The following is a 10,555-nucleotide window of genomic DNA, read 5'->3' as shown; positions in this document are numbered from 1 at the left end:
TAGAGAGACATAAGCGGATAGTTTAGGATCTTTCAATAGCAGCTGTTAGAGTGTTAACAGGCTAGCGAAGCTGATTAAGCAGATCTTGTAATTAAGTGTAAAAGGCGATTTCTAATAAAACTATTGGTGTGTGTTTGTGTATTTTGTCTCTTTTGGTTTACTTTCTGTACTCAGAAGTTTATATCCTTTAAACAATAAAATATTTTAGTTAGGTTAAAAAGGGTTGACATGGTCCAAATAAGAAGAAAAGAAGTTCACGAAAAGTCCATTTGAATAACCAGTAAGATTGGAGCTCCAAATGGACGAAGTTACAAGTTACTTTGACGAGTAAAATATACTAAGAATGAAGACCTAGTCGAACGTTGGTACAGCAGCCCCTTTTGTCCTATAAATACATAGGTTTTTTAACCTCTCGTAATATCTCACAATAAAAGTATCCACATAATATCTTATAATCAAAGTTATATCTTCTCAAGTATCGATAAATTGCCTTCTGTTAGATGCAAATGGAGAGCCCAAAATCACCTCTTCAACCCCCAACTTATGGAAACTTAGTCACAATCCTTAGCATCGATGGTGGTGGCATTAGAGGGATTATTCCTGCCACTATCCTTGCTTTTTTGGAATCGGAACTTCAGGTATATTTGTCCTACCTAACTATATATCACATGGATAACACTTACTTCTATTTGGTCAACTCTAATAATGAGCTTTCGAGTTAATACAAATTTTGCAATATAATATTTTTATTTGATACTTATGGAATTATGGACATCTTATAACTCTATACATACATGGATGTGCAGAAACTGGACGGAGACCAAGCAAGACTTGCAGACTACTTTGATGTTATGGCAGGAACAAGCACCGGTGGACTGGTTACAGCCATGCTAACTGCTCCCAATAAGGAAGGCCGACCCTTGTTTGCAGCCTCTGAGATTAAAGAATTTTATCTTGAGCACTGCCCAAAATCTTTCCTCAAGATCATTTCCCATTCTCTGCCACCAAGAACTTGCTGAAGTCTTTGACTGGTCCCAAGTATGATGGTGAATACCTTCATCGACTTATCCATGCCAAATTGGGTGATACAAGGTTGCATCAAACACTTACTAACGTTGTCATTCCAACTTTCGATATAAAGCATCTTCAACCTACTATATTTAGTAGTTACGAGGTTTGATATGCTTTTTATGTCTAATCAGATACTACGATATGTTCAAATATACAAAACTTTTGATACAATAAAGAAACTATCTGTCAGGTGAAGACAAATCCTCTCAAGAACGCAACCCTCGCTGACATAACAATCTCAACTTCAGCAGCGCCTACATACTTGCCTGCCCATTTCTTCGAAACCCATGATTCAGCCGGAAACGTGAAAGAATACAATCTTATTGACGGGGGAGTTGCAGCTAACAATCCGGTAAATAACAGAGATATGAAATTATAGTCATTGTAGCTTTCAACATTATTAAAATAAGAATCTATACAATAACAGTAAAAAGGAATTATCTATCAACTTAGTCTAGCATTTCATGGCCTTGATTGTTAAAGCTCTACGTAGTACGGTTTGTATGAAACAAATATCTACATTTCCTTTCTTTTTTTTTGTCATACAAACCGTACTACGCAGAGCTTTAACAATCAAGGCCATGAAATGCTAGACTAAGTTGATACAAATTTCCTTTTTACTGTTAATTAATTAAAATAAATTAATTAATTGAATTAGCATCTACATTGAAGATTTTAAATTTTCTTTATGTTTCCGGCTGGGTTTTCATTATTATAATATATAAATTGTATTAAAACATTGAATTACGATGGTAGAAAGTTCAAGCATTTATTTTATTTTATTTTATATGGAACTCATTAGTTGACCCAAAAGAAACTCATCCAGGCATTAATATCTATAGAAGGATTGTCTAATACTATACCATTTATAATATAGGCTTTGGTGGCCATTGGGGAGGTGACAAAAGAAATAACAAGAGGGAGCAGTGACTTTTTCCCCATAAGACCAAATGATTACGGAAGGTTTCTTGTGCTTTCTCTTGGAACTGGAACTCGTAAATCAGAAGAGAAATTCAACGCAAATGAAGTAGCTGGATGGGGAATGTTGAGTTGGTTAACACACGACAACTCTACACCTCTCATTGATGCTTTCATGCAAGCTAGTTCCGATATGGTTGATTTTCATCTCTCTGCCGTTTTTCGAGCTCTTCACTCTGAAGCCAATTATATACGAATCCAGGTGCCAAAAATCAGCTCACTATCCTTTTCCTTTTCTTTGTCGCCATATTTATAACAATTGCTTTGAATTATACAGGATGATACATTAAATGGGGATGCTGCTTCTGTTGATATTTCTACCGTTGAGAATCTCGACATTCTCGCCAAGACAGGAGATGAACTTCTCAAGAAACATGTTTCAAGAGTCAATCTTGAGTCGGGATGTAACGAAAATGCTTATGAAGTGACCAATGAAAAGGCCCTTATAAAGTATATGAGACATAAATTTTGCATTTGATATCTGAATCATTCATATTTACATGATTATAAATTTTGTGTTAATATATTTAAATTTTGGCTGTGAAGGTTAGCAGGAATACTATCAAAAGAAAAGATGATCCGAGACTCGCGATCTCCTCATGGAAAGGCGCCAAATAGGAAATAAAATATCATTAGTTTATCCTTTCTCTAATTATTTTGTTAATGCTTATTTTTCTTATCTGTTGTTGATGACTTGTTTGGTTCACTAACGCAAGTTTATTTTTATAATAATAAAGATTGTCGCTCATTGTAGTTACTTGTAAGATTGTATCTTCTATCATTTGAATAAAGTCTGTTGCATATTGTGGATAGTACTACGTGTTCAAGTGCATATAGAATATGTATGAGCAGAATACATAGAAACTAGGGTGAGATTCGCACTCTGCGCTAGGGCGCGGAGTGAGATAAAAAAAATTAAATTTTAAAATTTTATTTTCTAACATTATGTATTTTATAAAATTAAAACAATACAATGTAAAAGTATTAAATTTTAATAAATATAATATAATCGGTCAGTACATAAGATATTGAATTTTTTTTTGGAAATATGAAATGTTGTGTTTTCCTGTTCCAAATAGATTATAGGGAATTATCTAGAATTTAGAAATACATATTTTTAAAAAATAGAATATAATCTATATACATGATATATTTGGCGTTATTGCCAATATTGTCATTCTTGTATATATTAGTTTATATTTCAAAGAATTTGGTCTATATAATAATTATATTTTGTTGTGCCTTAATTCACAATTGTCTAAAATTATGAATAAATAATTTTTTTTTAAATGTAAAAAAAATCATGTTACACTTAAAAGGATAATGGCCTCTAATATAGCACGGTATACATTTACTGTTTTTATGTTTAATATTATACTTGTTCGGTCAATTATAAATGTCATTTAATATATATATATATATATATATATCTAATTTCAGGTTTATTTGATTTAAAAAGTAATTATGGGAAAAAATATTATAAATTAAAGTTTAGAATTAAAAGATAACAGAATGAAAAACACCAAAATAAGAAAGTGCGAACTCATAATGGGAAACAACAAAACAGATTTAAACCACATAATAAAATCCAAGATCGTAAGCAGCACATCCATGCCAAATTCCTTAGTAGTTATAGAAGGGAATCTTATTAAAACAATATAATTTAAGTTAGTATATTATGTAATATCTATCTCACTATCAAATGGTATTACCTCTTTCTGAAAGACTGGATCTCTGGAACATCGTCAGGCTCGAATAAAATTCTCGAAAATCCATCAATCGTTCTCACTTGGTTGAGCCCACCTGATCATGATAAAAAAGTGAACATCATAATAAACGTTTAAGATATTAAACAAATTCAGGGTTGATAGGATTAGAATATAAGTTACCAATACTCCAAACAATTTGCCAGAACTGTAACACACATAGGACAACAGGGGCATTGGTTGAGTTCCAATAAAAATGTAAAAACTGAGCAACCTCTCCGTGTGCTACAAAGTGCATGTATTCATACCTGTTAGTTGAAGTAAAGTAATACCATTTTATTTCGAACATATCGCCGTTTCACATGATTATGAAAATAACTAATAAATAAAACATACTCCATATTGACTAATGAGAAGTGAATGCTCTGGTTATCTATCTCAGCTCCGTCGATACAAAATTATGAAAATAACTAATAAATAAAATATGATACTTATTTTTCAAATATGAAATTAATATATATGATAAAATCAACTATTAGTTTGGCAAGCATTATGGAAGCAACTAATAAGACAACTGTCCATGTTACTGAGTTTATATATATTTTTTGAAAATTCATAATACATACTTCCAATAAATAGATTTGTCAAAAATTATTCGTAATTAATAGTATCCACACTTGCTTTGAAATTTGTAAACAACTTATATAAAAAAACTAAATTTTATGGAAACACGTATTTATTATGGAATCAGTTTAATTCCAACCTGCCATGTAATTTAGTCCAGAAATATTTAGAAGATATTGAGAGTGAATGCCACGAAATAAATGTTGTTGCCAAATATATATTTAAAATATATTATAATAAATACGGGCAATCAGAAATATATTTAATTGTATAAAATTGTAATCAATGATTGATTTAGTAACTAACTGTATGGGCAATTTCCACAAACTGATTTATGCAATCAAACCAAACTGTATATAACAGTTATCCACTTTATGATTGCAATAATATCATTCATTCTTTAAATTATATTTACAGGAAAATGACAACCTAAATTTCCGATGCGATCACAAAAAGATAATGACGGGAATTAATTTGGCTATAAGGATAATAATTTATTTTCATTCAAATTATAAAAAACTTCAAATAAGACAAACTTTGTCTTTGGAATAAAATTGTATCGATATTGTCCCCTATGAGTTCACTATAGAATTAAAAACTTGCATATTGTTTTTTCTTGTGTTGTTCTTTATCCTGACAACTTTGTCCAACCTTATTCTTTAGTCAGGAATTTAATAATCGTATTGTATACTATTGTTTTTAATGGTCAACTATTTGAAAAATATATACTCGTAATCCCTAATTTACTGATCTTATAACAAAATATATAGAAAGTGAAAAGAATGCAACTAATTTCGTATGCAAATATTGGAAAAACGAATCTAATTAGTTCATAATTCACTCACTATTTAATATTTGTCAAAATTCGATTTCCATATGCAAAACAAATTTTGGAAAATGTTCGTAAAGATCATTTCAAAATATAGAAAGTGGAAAGGAAGAGAATAATCAAAATTAGATTTCAAAATAAAAAGATCATAATTCACTCTTTATTTAATATCAATCAAAATTCGATTTCCATATGCACAACAAATTTACAAAATCTTCTTAAAGATCATTTCAAAAATATAGAAAGTGGAAATGAATGAAATAATCACGTGGACCATACACTCGAATCCCGAAATTGACTACTTTCCTTATATACATATGCGGACATGAAACTATGTATAAAGGACATATGAATATGTAAGTCTGTCCAATGGCAATAGCCGTAATATTCTAAGGTGAGTAAGCCTTTTTCATAAAGCGTCTGAGAAGGAACCTCGTACCGCCACATCGTCAAAATGGCATACTCGTTAATATAGTACTCTTTAAAGGTTACTCTTTATTTTTTCTTCCGTTTTAATACTAAGGGGATGTGAATATGTTTGAAGATAGATTATTATACGAACCTGTTAATTTGTAATTAGTATGTATGGTGCATAATTTAATAATTGGACATTTAAATATATAGATCTAGTTTACAGTGAGATTCTATAACAAAATATATAGAAAGTGAAAATAATGCGACTAATTTCGTATGCAAATATTGGAAAAACGAATCTAATTAGTTCCTAATTCATTCACTATTTAATATTTGTCAAAATTCGATTTCCATATGCAAAACAAATTTTGGAAAATATTCGTAAAGATCATTTCAAAATATAGAAAGTGGAAAGGAAGAGAATAATCAAAATTCGATTCGAAATAAAAAGATCATAATTCACTTTTTATTTAATATGAGTCAAAATTCGATTTCCATATGCACAACAAATTTACAAAATATTCTTAAAGATCATTTCAAAATATAGAAAGTGGAAATGAATGAAATAATCATGTGGACCATACACTCGAATCCCGAAATTGACTACTTTCCTTTTATACATATGCGGACATGAAACTATGTATAAAGGACATACGAATATGTAAGTCTTTCCAATGGCAATAGCGGTAATATCCTAAGGTGAATAAGCCTTTTTTTCATAAAGCGTCTGAGAAGGAACCTCGTACCGCCACATCGTCAAAATGGCATACTCGTTAATATAGTACTCTTTAAAGGTTACTCTTTATTTTTGCTTCCATTTTAATACTAAGGGGATTTGTTAACGGAATTCGTTTCCTACATCCCCGGGATCACATCCAGAAACCATTCACTAAAACATACCGCAACCTACAATTGCTATATAGTATCCATCACACAATTGTGCCTACCAATTTTATCTAGATTACAATGGTTAGAGCAACAACTACTCATTGTTCTTATGAAGAGCATAATTCTCTACAACAAAAACCACCAACAGATCTCACCATCTGTCTGGTAGGACGATGCCACACACATGTATGCCTCTCTCAAGAATACCCTAGGCGCACACTTTTTTCTTTGACGGTCTCCAAGTATTTATTCGGTTGCTAAACCGTAAACTTAGGATCTCCATACAATCTTTCTCTTTTCTTCTCTTAAGAATAAGGAAGTTCTTCCTCATCTTAAATATACTATTTAGATGATTTCTCAATTCAGCAGCCACGTCTTGACTTGTATAAGTCTACCCCATGTCATTCACTTAAGTATTTCAGCAGTCGCTTCATAGCTCAGCTTCCTGAAAGACTTCCTGTCCCAGTTCATGCACTACTTATGGATTAGCACACAAACTACTACATGTGTTTTCTCAAACCAGTCAGCATTACATCTTCAATCTCTCTCTTGATGACTGTGTTTTAGAATCCAAGCATACACACAATACTGCATATCAGATCATCTCAATACTCAAAAGATCTAACATCTTCATTCTCCTCCTTTTTACCTTAGTTTGATACTCAACCATTAAATTCTGTAAACTCTTGTCACAAGCATGAAACATGAGATGCTCTCTTAATTTAATCTCACATCCTTTAAGCTCCATCTTTGTCTGTATATCCAGTATATCATTAAAACCCCCATGAGTTAAGCCTGATCTCTATGAACATCTCATATATATCTTCTTTTCCTGCTTGAGTGCACAACTCCGCTAAAAACAAACATACAAATAACTGAAGCTTCTCATAGTATCTCAGATCAGAATATTTTTCATTTTCCAATTCGTGTTTAACTTCTGGTTTAGTCTTTATCACATCCATTGTGGGAACCGAAATTCGCACTGTCGATTTTAGTTAAGTAAAACGGAGGAAAGCTAAGTAAACCTAACTTTCCCTGAAGGTCCGGATTCTCTGCGACAACCAACGACAAGTGATCAAATAAATGCGGAAAGGTTTTATTAAGATTTGAGACTGGACCTTATGGAAGGCTGCCTACGTACCCCTTTCGAGGATCAAGTCGGACGTAGTTCGGTTGGAGTTGTTTGAACAAGAGATCGAACTGCCTGGCGGAGTTCGTCTAGTACGAGCGTTAGTCATAGAAACGGGCATGTCGAGAATAATGCCTAGGGTTTCTATGTGCGGAACTCTAAGTACAACAAGGGTTTTGTTAAGAGTTGGGACTGGACCTTGAGAAAGGCTGCCTACGTACCCCTTTCGAGGATCAAGTCGGACGTAGTTCAGTTAGAAAGATTTGAACAAGAGATCGAACTGCCTGGCGGAGTTCGTCTAGTACGAGCGTTTGTCATAGAAACGGGCGTGTCGAGAATAACGCCTAGGGTTTCTATGTGCGGAACTCTAAGTAAAGCTTAATCGTTGGATCTTTCCGAGAGGAGTAGAGATATGCTAACGTGAAGGAAGTAGGACAGGGGCGGCCGACGTTCTAGGTCCTGCCTTGCTAGTCTGGCCACCTAAGTCCTACGTTCTCTAAGCTAGCAGGAATTCTCTAAAGTCTAAATCTCGGATCTGCCCTAATTTTCGGATTTGCTCTCTCAATGATTTTTCGCTGCTCCTTTATATACTCCTTCTTATGACGGTCTATTCTCCTCCTGGGCCGCAAGGCGGGCTTCTTTCCATTTTCGTCGCTTTCATCGGGAAACTTGACATTTATCTTCGCGGAAATTTAGCATTTATCTTGCTATGCAAAGATAAACGTAAATCGTCGTATCTATCTCAGATAATCGTAAACGGACTGTCCGATCGTGTTTGGTCCCTTTCGGGCCGTTTCCAGGACTTCCGTGGTTTTCTACGATCTCTCCGGAAGTTCTTCATTCGTTCGTAGAGTTGAGACGAGTGGTGTCTTAAGATAACCATCCGCTGTTTCGTACGAAGGATTTAAGATCTTCCTTCCTGTCGATACCTTACGAGTTCCGAAGTTTTCCCGACGGTCCTAGATTGGAGTAAGAACCGGAGTTTCGTATGCGGAATCTCAATGATTCGTCCTGCGAGGACTTGGGAAAGACTCGAAATACAGACTTCTGATGGCCGGGACTGGGATTCGTGTACGAAAGATTGTTATCCGAAGACCCGAGCCAGCACGGGGCTAGCCGCCCGGCGACCATGGCCAGCACGGGCGCTAGCCGCCGGCGGCCACGGCCAGCACGGGGCTAGCCGCCCGGCGGCCACGGCCAGCACGGGCGCTAGCCGCCGGCGGCCATGGCCAGCACGGGGCTAGCTGCCCGGCGGCCACGGCCAGCACGGGCGCTAGCCGCCGGCGGCCACGGCCAGCACGGGGCTAGCCGCCCGGCGGCCACGGCCAGCACGGGCGCTAGCCGCCGCGGCCACGGTCAGCGCGGGGCTAGCCGCCCGGCGGCCACGGCCAGCACGGGCGCTAGCCGCCGGCGGCCACGGCCAGCACGGGGCTAGCCGCCCGGCGGCTACGGACCAGCACGTGCGTCTCGACGAGGGCTTCGATTTGATATGTTGATCGTTTTCTGGTCCCACGTTTGAGAGAACGGGTTCTTTGAAGTTTCCCGGCGGCGAACCAGCACGGGGGCTTAGCCGCCCGGCGGCCAGACCAGCACGGGGCTAGCCGCCGGCGGCCAGGACCAGCACGTGCGTCTCGACGAGGGCTTCGATTTGATATCTCGATCGTTCTCTGGGTCCTCACGGTTTGAGAGAACGGGTTCTTTGAAGTTTCCGGCGGCCGAACCAGCACGGGGGCTTAGCCGCCCGGCGGCCAGGACCAGCACGGGGGCTAGCCGCCGGCGGCCAGGACAGCATGTGCGGCTCAACGAGGGCTTCGATTTGATATCTCGATCGTTCTCTGGGTCCTCACGGTTTGAGAGAACGGTTCTTTGAAGTTTCCCGGCGGCCGAACCAGCACGGGGCTTAGCCGCCCGGCGGCCAGGACCAGAACGGGGGCTAGCCGCCGGCGGCCAGGACTAGCATGTGCGTCTCGACGAGGGCTTCGATTTGATATCTTGATCGTTCTCTGGGTCCTCACGGTTTGAGAGAACGGGCTCTTTGAAGTTTCAAGGCGGATTCCTTGTCGTTCGGCCTATCCAAACTTAGATCATTTCCCGTTTCTTCCTTATACTTCCGTATGACAAATAGACTTAGCCGTTGATTTCGAGATAACCGTTTTTGACCCCAACAGTTAGCCCCCAGCATGCAAGATGCGGGAGCGATCTTGCGGGCGGAAGATTATGAGTTGAAAATCGAAATTTTTGGCTAAGAGTATTTCATTGCGGAAATCCACATCACCTTTGATTGGCGATCTTGAACGTGACGTCGGGAAGACCGTGAGTTCGTTGCTCAACTTCGACTCGATTCTTGCTGGTCTGAAATCCGTGTGCACCCTTGTCCTGCATTCGGAGGGTTCGGAGGACCAGGACCACACAGTCAAGGATCGCGAAGCCGGCGCATATGAGACATGCAGTGGTGGTGCGACCAATGGAGGCGACGGTGAGACCGTTCCTACTTTGGGTGAGTTTTGAGGATGAAGGTGATGCTCCGGGGAGCGTCTAGGTTTATCATCCTTTAGAGATTTTTATTTTGATTACATTTCGGCCATTGGTTGGCCATTATGTATGATTTCGGGACTGGCCGTTGGTGGCTTTGAGTCCCTGCCCTTTTTAGGGCGTTGTATTGAACTCGCGGTATGCATTTATAAAATATTTTGCGTTTAGAACTTCTGTTTGTCGAAGTTAGAGGGGCAGGGTGTGAGTTGTCGTCTCATTCCTGCCTCCCTGACGATCACCGTATCCGTAGTTTGTACAAAGCGAGATTTTCCTGCGGTTTACGATTTACGCGAAAATTCGTGAAAACGTACAGACTTGAGTGAAGAGACAAGTTTTGGGATCTCGCGTCGTTGACGCTTTGCCTATGAGATGTTAAGATACCAG

General features: G+C 37.9%; 1 pseudogene; it reads left to right on the top strand.

Moving 5' to 3' along the window:
- Positions 1-435: 435 nt before the first annotated feature.
- On the top strand, positions 436-2,861 carry LOC130503173 (patatin-like protein 2; annotated as a pseudogene).
- The last annotated feature ends 7,694 nt before the right edge of the window (positions 2,862-10,555 follow it).

Source organism: Raphanus sativus, unplaced genomic scaffold (assembly GCF_000801105.2).
Source record: "Raphanus sativus cultivar WK10039 unplaced genomic scaffold, ASM80110v3 Scaffold0844, whole genome shotgun sequence".
Taxonomy (NCBI): Eukaryota; Viridiplantae; Streptophyta; class Magnoliopsida; order Brassicales; family Brassicaceae; genus Raphanus; species Raphanus sativus.
Note: the sequence above shows the minus strand (reverse complement) of the source record. Positions and strands in the feature narration are given on the sequence as shown.